At 44.2% G+C, this 15,195-nt stretch overlaps 1 protein-coding gene across 2 annotated transcripts in view; it reads right to left on the reverse strand.

The window, feature by feature from the left end:
* MPHOSPH8 (M-phase phosphoprotein 8) overlaps positions 1-15,195 on the reverse strand; it is a 49,206-nt gene that overhangs the window by 17,677 nt on the left and 16,334 nt on the right. The gene's annotated exons all lie outside the window — the stretch shown is intronic.

Raw genomic sequence — 15,195 nt, forward strand, 5'->3', positions numbered from 1 at the left:
TTTTTTTTGTTGAAGGATGGTTACGTTTAAATTTGTTATTGAATGTCCAGGGAGATTGAAGTGTTCTCCTACTGGCTTTTGTGCGTTACCATTCATGATGTTTGATTTGTGTCTCTTTATTCTTTTACGTACAGACTGTTCGGTTTGGCCAATGTACATGACAGAGGGGTATTGCTGGCACATGATGGCATATATCATATTAGTAGATGTGCAGGTGAATAAGCCCCTGATAGTGTGACTCTCGTGGTTAGGTCCTCTGATGCTATCGCTAGAGTAGATATAGGGACAGAGTAGGCAACAGGGTTTGTTACAGGGATTGGTTCCTGGGTTAGTGTTTCTATGGGTGGTGTGTAGTTGCTGGTGAGTATTTGCTTTCAATTCACCTCATACAAGTACTGTAGTGCAATCGCTTTATCATGAAAGTGTAATTTACAAATGTAGGGTTTTTTGGTTACATAACTGCACTCAAAAACAAAACAATGTAAAACTTTAGAGCCTACAAGTCCACGCAGTCCTACTTCTTGTCCAGCCAATTGCTCAGACAAACAAATTTGTTTACATTTACAGGAGATACTGCTGCCTGCTTTTTATTTACAATGTCACCTGAAAGTGAGAAAAGGCATTTGCATGGCACTTTTTTAGCCGGCATTGCAAGGTATTTACGTGCCAGATATGCTAAAAGTTCATATGCCCCTTCATGCTTCAGCCACCATTCCAGAGGACATGCTTCTGTGCTGATGATGCTCGGTTAAAAAAAGAAAAAAAAGTGTCAATTAAATTTGTGACTGAACTCCTTGGGAGAGAAGTGTATGTCTCCTGTTCTGTTTTACCTGCATTCGGATACATATTTCATGTTATAAACAGTCTCGGATGATGACCCAGCACATGTTGTTCATTTTAAGAACATTTCCACAGCAGATTTGACCCAAGGTTTAGGAATCTGAAGTGTTGTCCAAAATCTGAGAGGGACGAGGTGTGGAGCACGCTTTCAAAATTTTTAATAGAGCAACACTCAGATGCAGAAACTACAAAACCCAAACCACCAAAAAATAAAATCAACCTTATGCTGGTGGCATCTGACTCAGATGATGAAAATGAACATGCTTTGGTCCGCTCTGCTTAGGATCGTTATCGAGCAGAACCCGTCATCAGGATGGATGCATGTCCTCTGGAATGGTGGTTGAAGCATGAAGGGACATCTGTATCTTTCGCACATCTGGCACATAAATATCTTGTGACACCGGCTACAACAGTGCCATGAGAAGGCCTGTTCTCACTTTCGGGAGACATTGTAAACAAGAAGCGGGCAGCATTATCTCCTGCAAATTGTAACCAAACTTGTTTGTCTGAGTGATTGGCTGAAGTAGGACTGAGTGGATGTGTAGGCTCTACAGTTTTACATTGTTTTATTTTTGAATGCAGTTATTTTTGTAAAAATTCTATTTTTGTAAGTTCAACTTTCATGATAAAGAGATTGCATTACAGTAATTGTATGAGGTGAATTGAAAAATACTATCTCTTGTTTTTTACAGTGCAAATATTTATAATCAAAAATAAATATAAAGTGAGCACTGTACACTTTGTATTCCGTGTTGTAATTGAAATCAATATTTGAAAACGTAGAAAACACCCAAAATATTTAAATAAATGGTATTCTATTGTTTAATTGCACAATTAATTTTTTTAATCGCTTGACAGCCCTACCTTTTATGTATTCTCACTATTGACCTCATTGTTTGGTAGATGGCAGTGTAGCACTAACTATGCTAACTTCTTAAGATAGGAGAAAAGAACATTTGACCAAAAAAGGCATCATTAATTCACTTATTTCTGCCCTCCCCCGAATCTGTTAATTCTCCAAGTGATAACTGGGGATTCTTAAGTAACCTATATAAGGTTCTTGAGGTGTACGATCAGGGACACGATCGCCTCAGATTGGCCTTCTGGGAGGAAGACTCTGGGGCTTGGGTAGTGTTGAGCACCGCTCCAATAAACTATCCTCTGCACCGGAGTGAGGGTGAATTTCTAAAAGTTTATTAGTAGACTAGAGCCTTGAATGTTGACTGGATAAGGTGGATGCAGTACTGAACCCTGACCAGCCAGTCGTCCATACATGGGTAGACTTGCACCCCTTGTCTCAGGTAGGCCGCGACTACCACCATGCACTTTGTAAATAGTCACGAGGATGCTGACAGGCCAAACAGGAGAACTGCAAATTGGTAGTGCGTGGGGTTCACAATGAACCTGAGGAACCTTCTGTGATCTCAGAAGATCGATATGTGAAAGTAGGCAAAATTCAAATTTGAGGGTGGTGGACCAGTCCCCTGGATCCAGAGAAGGAATAATGGAAACCAAGGAGACTATGTAAAACTTCAGTTTCTGGAGGCAGCTGTTGAGCTGGTGCAGGTTGGCTTTTGGAACTAGGACATAATGGGAGTAAACCCCTTTTCTCTTTAGATCCTGTGGAACGTCTTTCCATGGCTCCCACCCAAAGGAGCAACTGAATGTCACAGGCCGGAAGTTGCTCATGAGAGGGGTCCCTGAAGAGGGACTGGGAAGGAGGGGTAGAACTGAACTGGATGGTATATCCCACTTCCACCATGTTCAGCACCCAACGGTCTGTAGTTTTATGGGACCATGCCAACTTGAAGTAGGACAAACAGTCCATAAACAAAAGGGGAAACAGGATCCGGAAACTTAACCTGGTACAACATCCTTGAGCGTCCTGTCAAAGGGACTTAGGGCCGCCCAAGTGTCTGCAAGAGGCAGACTGAAGTGGAGGAGGAGTTGTGGCCTATGCCTAAAGTCCCTGCTCTGTTTCTGTTGTGGGTGGGAGGGTCAAAGAACCAGGATGACTGCTTCAACCTGAAGTGCTTCCTCAATGTCGCAGGGGTATACAAACCCAGGGACTTAAGGGTTGCTCTGGAGTCTTTCAGACAGTGAAGCTTTGTATCGGTCTTCTCAAAGGGTAGGTTCTGGAGGGTATGCTGAACTTCCTGTGGAAGGCCCGAGGACTGAAGCCACACACTCTTACATGGCTACCACAGATGCTATGGACCTGGCTGCCGAATCCACTGCATCAAGGGCTGCTTGCAGGGAAACCTTTGTTATGGATTTCCCCTCCACCACCAGGGAGGAGAACTCCAGTCTGGCTTCTTTGGACTTCAACATGTGGTACTCCATATTGAAGTCATATCTGCCCAGCAGCGCCTGCTGGTTAGCAATCCTAAGCTGCAGGCCCCCAGTGGGGTAGACTTTTTTCCAAACAGGTCCAGATTCTTGGAGTCTGCCAATCCCTTCTGTTGGGAGACCACCATGGATCTGGGTGGGGTGGGGTGGGGAGTAGTTCCCACTGGTGCTGGAGATTGGTGCTGAGGCAGGGAAGACTGTGGTGCAACCAAATGGACAGTTACCCTTTCAATGGCACTGGGCCCCCTAATGGTGACCAGTGACTGCATACTCCCTTGCGCCCCATGGCACTGACATCACCAACTCCTGAACTGCTGGTGATGCCAGCACCGACAGCAAAAGCAGGTCTGTGATGGCAACAAATGTCTTCGCAGTGCCATCTATACCAACAGCACCAGTACAGTGCCGACCTTCCAGTACAGTTGGGTCTTCTTGAGCCAGACTCAATGGTACCCACATAAGGGCCTGAGTCAACGGCACCAGGTTCTGGGCGCACTCCACTCTGCTCTCCGTGCCTGTCCTCCCTTGGGGATGGGGAACAAACTTTCTCAGCCAGCAGCTTCTTCTGCTTCTTCCTCGGCACCGGGGATGGCGAACGGTGCCGAGACTCCCGTGGTGGAAGGAGCACTCCTCACCCATGCTGAAGTACTCAGTGCCAAGTCCGATCGGCACAACTCATCCAAGCTGGATGAGCAAGCATTTCAGAGGTGATTAAGAAAAAGCAGAAAGCCTACAAGGAGTGGAAGATGGGATGGATTAGCAAGGAAAGCTACCTTATTACGGTTAGAATATGTAGGGATAAAGTGAGAAAGGCCAAAAGCCATGTAGAGTTGGACCTTGCAAAGGGAATTAAAACCAATAGTAAAAGGTTCTATAGCCATATAAGTAAGAAGAAAACAAAGAAAAGTGGGACCGCTAAACACTGAGGATGGAGTGGAGGTTAAGGATAATCTAGGCATGGCCCAATATCTAAACAAATACTTCACCTAAGTCTTTAATGAGGAGCTTAGGGATAATGGTAGGATGACAAATGGGAATGAGGATATGGAGGTAGATATTACCAGATCTGAGGTAGAAGCCAAACTCGAACAGCTTAATGGGACTAAATCGGGGGGCCCAGATAATCTTCATCCAAGAATATTAAAGGAACTGGCACATGAAATTGCAAGCCCATTAGCAAGAATTTTTAATGAATCTATAAACTCAGGGGTTGTACCGTACGGCTGGAGAATTGCTAAAGTAGTTCCTATTTTTAAGAAAGGAAAAAAAAAGTGATCCGAGTAACTATAGGCCTGTTAGTTTGACATCTGTAGTATGCAAGGTCTTGGAAAAAAATGTGAAGGAGAAAGTAGTCAAGGACATTGAGGTCAATGGTAATTGGGACAAAATACAATACGGTTTTACAAAAGGTAGATCGTGCCAAACCAACCTGATCTCCTCCTTTGAGAAGGTAATAGATTTTTTTAGACAAAGGAAACGCAGTGGATCTAATTTACCTCGATTTCAGTAAGGCATTTGATATGGTTCCACATTCTAAATTGGAAAAGATGGGGATCAATATGAAAATTGAAAGGTGGATAAGGAACTGGTTAAAGGGGAGACTACAACGGGTCATACTAAAAGGTGAACTGTCAGGCTAGAAGGAGGTTACTAGTGGAGTTCCTCAGGGATCCGTTTTGGGACCAATCTTATTTAACCTTTTTATTACTGACCTTGGCACAAAAAGTGGGAATGTGCTAAGAAAGTTTGCGGATGACACAAAGCTGGGAGGTATTGCTAATACAGAGAAGGACTGGGATATCATACAGGAAGATCTGGATGACCTTGTAAACTGGAGTAATAGTAATAGGATGAAATTTAATAGTGAAAAGTGCAAGGTCATGCATTTAGGGATTAATAAGAATTTTGGTTATAAATTGGGGAAACATCAGTTGGAAGTAACAGAGGAGGAGAAGGACCTCTGAGTATTGGTTGATCACAGGATGACTATGAGCCGCCAATGTGATATGGCCGTTAAAAAAAGCTAATGTGGTCTTGGGATGCATCAGGTGAGGTATTTCCAGTAAAGATAAGGTGGTGTTACTACCGTTATACAAGGCACTGGTGAGACCTCATCTGGAATATTGTGTGCAGTTCTGGTCTCCCATGTTTAAGAAGGATGAATTCAAACTGGAACAGGTACAGAGAAGGGCTACTAGGATGATCCGAGGAATGGAAAACCTGTCTTTTGAAAGGAGACTCAAGGAGCTTGGCTTGTTTAGCCTAACCAAGAGAAGGCTGAGGGGAGATATGATTGCTCTTTATAAATATATCAGAGGGATAAATATCAGGAAGGGAGAGGAATTATTTAAGTTTAGTACCAATGTGGACACAAGAACAAATGGATATAAACTGGATATTAGGAAGTTTAGACTCGAAATTAGACAAAGGTTTCTAACCATTAGAGGAGTGAAGTTCTGGGACAGCCTTCAAAGGGGAGTAGTGAGGGCAAAAGACGAATCTGGCTTCAAGACTAAGCTTGATACGTTTTCAGAGGGGATGATATGATGGGATATCAATTAATTGTCAAAATTAGGCTCTTTGATTATTAGCAGGTAAACATGCCCAATGGTCTGTGATTGGATGTTAGATGGGGTGGGATCTGAGTTACTACAGATAATTCTTTCCTGGGTGCTGGCTGGTGAGTCTTGCCCACATCCTCAAGGTTTAACTGATCGCCATATTTGGGGTCGGGAAGGAATTTTCCTCCAGAGCAGATTGGCAGAGGCCCTGGAGGTTTTTTGCCTTCCTCTGCAGCGTGGGGCAGGGGTTACTTGCTGGAGGATTCTCTGCACCTTGAGGTCTTTAAACCACGATTTGAGGACTTCGATAACTCAGGCATAGGTTAGGGGTTTGTTACAGGAGTGGGTGGGTGAGATTCTGTGGCCTGCGTTGTGCAGGTGGTCAGACTAGATGATCATAATGGTCCCTTCTGACCTTAAAGTCTATGAGACTCCAAGAAAGGTCTCAACTCTGCCTCCAACAGCAGGGACTTCAAGCTGGCCTCCTGATCCTTCTTGGTATGAGGCTTAAAATCCCTGCAAATCTTGCAGTGGGTCCTTGGTGTGAGCCCCACCCAAGCACGTCAGGCATCTGAAGCAGAGGCGCAGACTTTCTGGTTTTCCTAGGGGTGCTCGACTCCTGGTCCACTCCAGGCCCTGCCCCCACACCACCCTGCTTCTTCCTACCCCTGCACTGCCTCTTTCCACCCCCTCTCTCCCAGAGCTTCCTGCACACCGCTGAACAGCTGATCAGCGGCAGGCAGGAGGGAGGAGGAGGAGCTGATCAGCAGGGCCGCTGCTGGGTGCTGAGTGCCCACTATTTTTTTCCTGGGGTGTTCCAGCCCCAAAGCACCCATGCAGTCGGCACCTATTATCTGAAGAGCAGGTCGCTCAGGGGCATAGCCTTGTTTCAGGGGGCACAAGGCTTGAAGCCATAAGCTCGGCTAACAGAGAAAACTAACTACACTAACAGACTTAACTAACAACCATAAAGAACTCTGCGTGAACTCCTCCTGACAGTCGAAATGACAGACTGGACTTCTACAGAGTGCTTCCGCAGATGTGCACAGGCTGAAATTGTGAACAAACAGCATCACTTGCCCCATAACCTCAGCCATACAGAACGCAACGCCATCCACAGCCTCAGAAACAACTGACATTATAATCAAAGGGGCTGACAAAGGAGGTGCTGTGGTCATAATGAACAGGAGGCGGCCAGGCAACTCTCCAACACCATGTTCTACAGGCCACTATCCTCTGATCCCACTGAGGAGTACCAAAAGAAACTACACCATCTGCTTAAGAAACTCCCTGCTACAGCACGGGAACAAATCTACACGGACACACCCCTAGAGCCCCGACCAGGGGTATTTTATTTGTTACTCAAGATCCATAAACCTGGAAACCCTGGATGCCCCATCATCTCAGGCATCGGCACTCTTACAGCAGGATTATCTGGTTATTTGGACTCTCTCCTCAGATCCTATGCTCCCAGCACTCCCAGCTATCTTTGAGATACCACCGACTTCCTGAAGAAACCACAATGCATTGGTGATCTTCCTGAAAACACCATCCTGGCCACCATGGATGTAGAAACGCTTTACACCAATATTCCACATGAGGATGGACTACAAGCTGTCAAGAACAGTATCCCTGATGAGGCCACAGCACACCTGGTGGCTGAGCTTTGTGACTTTGTCCTCACCCACAACCATTTCAGATTTGGGGACAACTTATACCTTCAAGTCAGTGGCACTGCTATGGGTACCCGCATGGCCCCACAATATGCCAAGATTTTTATGGCTGACTTAGAACAACGCTTCCTCAGCTCTCGTCCCCAAGCGCCCCTCCTCTACTTCCACTACATTGATGACATCTTCATCACATGGACCCACAGGAAGGAGGTCCTTGAAGAATTCCACCTGGATTTCAACAATTTCCACCCCACCATCAACCTCAGTCTGGACCAGTCCACACAAGAGATCCACTTCCTGGACACTACAGTGCAAACAAGTGATGGTCACATAAATACCACCCTATACTGGAAACCTACTGACCGCTACACTTACCTACATGCCTCCAGCTTCCATCCAGGACACATCACACAATCCATTGTCTACAGCTGAGCCCTAAGACACAACCGCATTTGCTCCAATCCCTCAGACAGAGTCAAACACCTACAAGATCTTTATCAAGCATTCTTAAAATTACAATACCCACCTGGGGAAGTGAGGAAACAGATTGACAGAGCGAGACGGTACCCAGAAATCACCTACTACAGGACAGGCCCAACAAAGAAAACAACAGACCACCTCTGGCCATCACATACAGCCCCCAGCTAAAACCTCTCCAGCACATCATCAACGATCTACAACCTATCCTTCTATGATTCTGTATAGGGTAAAATAGAATAATAAGCCTAAATTCAAGACATGAACCTTAACCTTTTTAAAGAAAGGATCCACGGGTGTTTCTCTCAACCTAGCTGGTATTAAGAGTTATGGCAGGCAGTCACTGCCAGGCTCGGTGGCCCCAAAATATTAACCATAATTTCAGAACACATTTTTATATAGTTTTATTAAGCGAAGTAGGCCTGACATCATCACCAGTCTTTAAATGAAAATCTGTCACCAGGCTAAGCAAGAATTTTCTATGAGGTTTCAGAGCCACCAACTTATCTTTGAGCTAAGGCACATGAGCCAGCAACTTATTCATACTCTTGACTGCAGTAGCAGCCATCAAGAAAGCAATCATTAGAGAAAGCTCAGTAAACATTCCCCTAACACTCAACAGGTGCATCTACAGGGTAGGACAACTCCTGGAATAGCCAATCTTAAAACATGACGTAAGCACACACAGTTTATTACTAAGAGTATGATATGAAAACATGGCTGACACTCCTAGAGGGGAAGAGAAGAAGAATCTGCAATTCACGTGGAGAAGATGCATTTGATTTTAATATTCAGCTGTGTTTTAAGATTTAGAGTATAGGATGTAAAAAAAATCTAGGAAGTGAAAGAAAAATTATAAAACCACCAATTGTTAAGTTATGGAGTTGCTTTTACTTCTTGAAAAGCCACCAGAACTGAAGTACTAAAAGGTGGAATGAAGCTAAGATTAAGTATAGCATATGTGTAAATTCTCATGTGCATTCTATAGTGGGACTATAATCTACTCTGTAGGACTGGATAAGCTTTATTGATCTAAAACAGTGGTCTCCAACCTTTTTAAGCACAAGATCACCTTTTGAATTTAAGTACAACCCAGTATGGTCACTGGGAGGCTTTCGGGGACAGACAGCTGTTCTCATGGGATGGACTTCACCTGAGTAGGGAAGAAAATAGACTTCTGGGAGGGAGGCTGGCTCATCTCATCAAAAGAGCTTTAAACTAGGAATTTGGGGGAGATGGTTGGGAGATGTCCAGTTAATCTCCACGCCAGATTCCAACATTGAAAAGGAGAGTGATGAGATAAGAACAGATATAGCCGGGGGGAAGGGATTGGACATAAGAAGGAGAGGGGGGATGAACAGCAAGAGGTCCGTACCAAATTGCATAACTAATGGGAGACAGGCTAAACGGCATACATTAAGATGTTTATACACCAATGCGAGAAGTCTAGGTAACAAAATGGAGGAATTGGAGCTCCTGGTCCGAGAAATGAAACCGGATATCGTAGGAATAACCGAAACCTTGTGGAACGGTAGTCATGACTGGAGTACAGGTATGGAAGGGTATGTGCTGTTTAGGAACGATAGGAACAAATGTAAAGGTGGGGGGGGGGTAGCATTGTATGTCAATAATGAGGTAAACTGTAAAGAAATGACTGATGGAATGGATAAGACGGAGTCTGTCTGGGCAATACTCACACTGAGTAAAAGAACTACTAGAGCCTCCCCTGGGATAGTGCTTGGGGTGTGCTACAGACCGCCGGGATCTACCCTGGATATGGACAGAGAACTATTTAATGTTTTTAGGGAAGTAAATACTAATAGGAACTGTGTAATCATGGGAGACTTTAACTTCCCGGATATAGATTGGGGAACAAATGCTAGTAACAATAATAGGGCTAAGATGTTTCTAGACGTGCTAGCTGATGAATTCCTTCATCAAGTAGTAGCTGAACCAACGAGGGGGGAGGCCATTTTAGATTTGGTTTTGGTGAGTAGTGAGGACCCCGTTGAGGAAATGGTTGTAGGGGACAACCTTGGCTCGAGTGATCATGAGCTCATTCGATTTAAACTAAATGGAAAGATTAACAGAATTAAATCAGAGACTAGGGTTTACAATTTCAAAAAGGCTAATTTTAATAAATTAAGGGGACTGGTAAGGAAAGTGGATTGGGCTAACATATTTACGGATCTAAAGGCGGATGGCGCCTGGAATTATTTTAAGTTGAAGTTGCAGGAGCTGTCTGAGGCCTGTATCCCGAGAAAGGGAAAACTGTTAGTAGGAAAGAGATTTAGACCAAGCTGGATGAGCGAGCGTCTCAAAGGGGTGATTAAGAAAAAACAGAAAGCGTACAAAGAGTGGAAGAGGGGAGGGATCAGTAAGGAAACCTACCTTATTGAGGTCAGAGCATGTAGACATGGAGTGAGAAAGGCTAAAAGCCGTGTAGAGTTGGACCTTGCGAGGGGAATTAAAACCAATAGTAAGAGGTTTTATAGCCATATAAATAGGAAGAAAACAAAGAAAGAAGAAGTGGGACCGCTGAAGATTGTAGATGGAGTGGAGATAAAGGATAATCTAGGGATGGCACAATATCTAAACGAATATTTTGCATCGGTCTTTAATGAGGCTAATGAAGGGTTTAGGAATAGTGGCAGCGTGACAGAGGGGAATAAAGGAGGGGGGATTGACATTACCGTATCCGAGGTAGAAGCCAAACTTGAACACCTTAACGGGATTAAATCGGGCAGACCAGATGATCTTCATCCGAGAATATTGAAGGAACTGGCGCGAGAAACTGCAAACCCGTTAGCGATAATTTTTAATGAATCTATCAACTCGGGGGTGGTACCGTTGGCCTGGAGAATAGCTAATGTGGTTCCTATTTTCAAGAAAGGGAAAAAAAGTGACCCGGGTAACTACAGGCCTGTTCGTTTAACATCTGTAGTATGCAAGGTCCTGGAAAAAGTTTTGAAGGAGAAAGTAGTTAAGGACCTTGAGGTCAATGGCAATTGCGACAAATTACAACATGGTTTTACGAAAGGCAGATCGTGCCAAACCAACCTGATCTCCTTCTTTGAGAAAGTAACAGACTTTTTAGATAAGGGAAATGCGGTGGACCTAATATACCTCGACTTCAGTAAAGCGTTTGATACGGTACCGCATGAGGAATTATTGATTAAATTGGAAAAGATGGGGATCGATATGAAAATCCAGAGGTGGATAAGGAACTGGTTAAAGGGGACACTGCAGCGGGTCATACTGAAAGGTGAACTGTCAGGTTGGAGGGAGGTCACCAGTGGAGTTCCTCAAGGTTCGGTTTTGGGTCCCATTTTATTTAATCTATTTATTACTGACTTTGGAACCAAATGTAGGAGTGGGCTGATAAAGTTTGCGGATGACACAAAGTTGGGAGGTATTGCCAATTCGGAGGAGGATCGGGATATTCTGCAGGGAGACTTGGATGACCTTGTAAATTGGAGTAATAGAAATAGGATGAAATTTAATAGTGAAAAGTGTAAAGTGATGCATTTAGGGATGACTAACAAGAATTTTAGTTATAAGCTGGGGACGCATTGGTTGGAAGTAACGGAGGAGGAGAAAGACCTTGGAGTCCTGATTGACCGCAGGATGACTATGAGTCAGCAATGTGACGTGGCTGTGAAAAAAGCCAATGCGGTCTTGGGATGCATTAGGCGAGGTATATCTAGTAGGGATAAGGAGGTGCTGCTTCCGTTATACAAGGCACTGGTGAGACCTCATTTGGAGTACTGTGTGCAGTTCTGGTCTCCCATGTTTAAAAGGGATGAACTCAAACTGGAACAGGTACAGAGAAGGGCCACTAGGATGATCAGAGGAATGGAAAACCTGTCGTATGAAAGGAGACTCGAGGAGCTCAGTTTGTTTACCCTAACCAAAAGAAGGCTGAGGGGGGATATGATTGCTCTCTCTAAATATATCAGAGGGATAAATACCAGGGAGGGAGAGGAATTATTTCAGCTCAGTACTAATGTGGACATGAGAACGAATGGATATAAACTGGCGGTGGGGAAGTTTAGGCTTGAAATTAGACGAAGGTTTCTAACCATCAGAGGGGTGAAATTTTGGAACAGCCTTCCGAGGGAAACAGTGGGGGCGAAAGACCTCTCTGGCTTTAAGATTAAGCTTGATAAGTTTATGGAGGGAATGGTTTGATGGGATAACGTGATTTTAGTCAATTAATCAACAGCGTGCCATCGCTGGTAAATAGTAGCAATGGTCAATGAGGGTCTGGCTGGAGAATCTTGCCTGCATGCTCAGGGTTCTACTGATCGCCATATTTGGGGTCGGGAAGGAATTTTCCTCCAGAGTAGATTGGCAGAGGCCCTGGAGGTTTTTCGTCTTCCTCCGCAGCATGGGGTGGGGGTCGCTAGCTGGAGGATTCTCTGCGACTTGAAGTCCTTAAATCACAGGATTTGGGGACTTCAACAGCTGAGGCAAGGGAAAGGGGGTGGGTCAGCTTTTGTGGCCTGCATCATGCGGGAGTTCAGACTAGATGATCATACTGGTCCCTTCTGACCTTAAAGTCTATGAGTCTATTTACCTCAAAGAAAATAGAGAAAGAACAGTTTATTATGCCATATAAAGCAGAGATCAATTGCTTAATATACCTAATTATACATTTTCCCTGCTTACTGAGTCTCAGTGTGACATTTGTGAATGCACATTATCTACCAGTGTCTTGAAATTAGAGTTGTAATTTGAAATAGCTAGTCAGATGCAGTCCTGCAGATCATCTTGATCATCTTCATTTATGAGAATGCCATCTCACATAGATAGGTGGAACCAAAGCAAACTTTCACTTTTAAAGCACAGGACAATAGAAGGGGATACTTTTCTTGGTTTACGCATTCCCAAAAATTGCTGTCCTTTGGTCTGGCTTTTAGCTCAATGTCACTTTGCATGGTAATTATCTCCATATCAATTCCACTACTTTGTAAATCAAACACCTGATGGAATGTCGCAGCCAACCTAACAATGTCTGCTGGAAAGAATGGATTTGAGATACACATGATTGGCTCCATCATGTCTATTTCTTGAAATCCTCTGCTAATTTGGTCAACTGGGCACAGAACTTTTCTGGGTGGAACCATTTTCCTCTGTCTTCAATTTTTTCTAGTATTTTCCCCAGACTCGGGAAGTGCTGCAGCATTTTATTCTTTAATTAGGAGGACCACAGACCCAATTTCAATTTGAATGCATTCACTGCACTGATCATATGTGATAAGTCTCTGTCCTTTCCCTGCAGTTCGCTCATTCAATTTGGATGTTATGTCAGTAAGGAACCCGAAGTCTAGCAGCCATGCATTGTCTGACATCTCATTGCACACTTCGTTCCTTGATTTTAGAAAAGCGATGATTTCAGGCATTAGATCCAAAAATCTGTGCAGGACTTTCCCCCTGCTTAAGCACCTCACACCTGCATGGAGGACCAGCTCACTGTAAGCAGCATCCACTTCGTCAAGTAAATATTTAAAGAGGCGGTGCTGGAAGGCTCTTGCCCCAATCAAGTTTACAATTCTGACAATTATTTTCATTAAGTGTGAGAAGTCCATCACTTTACTCGCTAGTGCTTGCTGGTGGATTATACAGTGGTAATTCACAAATGAAGGAAAATCTGGATCATTTTTGCAAAATGCAACAAAGCCAGCATGTGCGCTAAGCATGGCAGGTGCACCATCCGTTGTGATCAAAACAAGTTTCTTGATTGGAATGATTTTCTCAAGCATGTAATTTTTGAATTCATTGTAGCTATCGCCTCTTGTTTTCTCTTTAAGAGGCAAAACAGTCAGAAGGTCCTCTTTAGTTATCGCATCCTTAAAAACCATTTGAACAAAAAACTACCTGGGTTGTGTCGGTCATGTCAACCGATTCATCAAACTGCAGTGAAAAGCATTCAAAGTCATTCAAATCCTGCTGTAGTTGCTGAAAGATGTCTTCGGACAAAGATTCCACCCGTTTTGCTACTGTGGAAGCCCCAAGTGATATGTTCTAGACTGCCGTCATTATTTCCTCTTTGTTTTTGAGATCTTTAAATAAGGAGTCCGCTGCCACAGTCATTGCCTCTTTAAATACTTCTCCATCTGTAAATTATTTCTTGTGTTTTGCCAGCAGATGGCAAACACAGAACGATGCTTCAGTAGAGGCCTCCCCTTTTGCTGCTGGTTTAGTAAAACATGACTGTTGAGCTTTCAAAACAGCCTTCAATTCATTAACTTTCTTTGTACGGAGCACGCTATTTAAGGGGAAACAGTCCTTAAATTTGCTATGCATTGTTTTGTGGTGCCTTTCTAAATTCCCTTTTACTTATCGATATACTTGTGTGACATGGAAGTCCTATGCACTTATCTTTCACTGTTGCAAACAAAAATTCATTTTTCCATTCCAAATGGAAGTTGTAGGTTTTCGGTTTCTTTTTAGATGGCCCGGGTTTGTAATTCATTGTTAACGCTAGCTAGGTATGTATTTTTTAATTATAAAAAGAGAAGAGGAGAGCACTAGCTACAACTGTAGTCTAACTCACACTTCTGAGCAGTCGACATGCACGCCATGCATGATAAGCTTTTCTTTTTTCCCCAATTCTGCACTTGCAACCAAAGGTGTCATGAGTTATGGCACCTCCTGGTTATTAGAAAAGAGGAAGAGTGCACTTCTGTACTTTGTGAGGATAAGATTGGTCACGCTGGAGCCTGTCTCTACCCCGGTTCAATGTGCAAAGAAGAAATAAAGTTTCACTAAAACCCAACGACCTTCAATGAAAGGGCCCTCGAGCTTGGTTGTTTCTTTGCATTCATCTGTCAGAGCCAAGTGCTCAAATCTGACCAGCACTTCATGCAGGCTCCCCAACTCCAGAGGGAGAATGAAGTCAGCACTCTCTGCTTTCCCCCGACCGCCTTCCTTCTTGAGCAAGCACCCAGACAAAAGGAGAAACCCCCTGTAGGGCTTGCGGGAAGCATGGCTTTGCATTTTCCCCCTCAGTGTCCCCTGGCATGTAGGATGGCTGCCCTGCAGGCTGGTGACCCTGGGGAAAAGCCTGTATGGGCAGGCGCACCATGGGGCTTGGTGGAGGTTGTTTGCTTGACCACAAGCCCTGTAAAGGGGATGGTCTGGGCTGTCGTCTAACTCCGTCTGCGCTCCTAGCCAAGGAAGCGCTTTCTCCTCAATGCTCACAGGCATCAGCCCCAACTCCCCTTGGCAGCTGGTTAACCGATTGCTTTAATCCCCCACCACGGAGCTCCCTGCTGAATGCGCACAGGCAA

The sequence above is a fragment of the Chrysemys picta genome, chromosome 1, assembly GCF_011386835.1.
Source record: "Chrysemys picta bellii isolate R12L10 chromosome 1, ASM1138683v2, whole genome shotgun sequence".
Taxonomy (NCBI): Eukaryota; Metazoa; Chordata; order Testudines; family Emydidae; genus Chrysemys; species Chrysemys picta.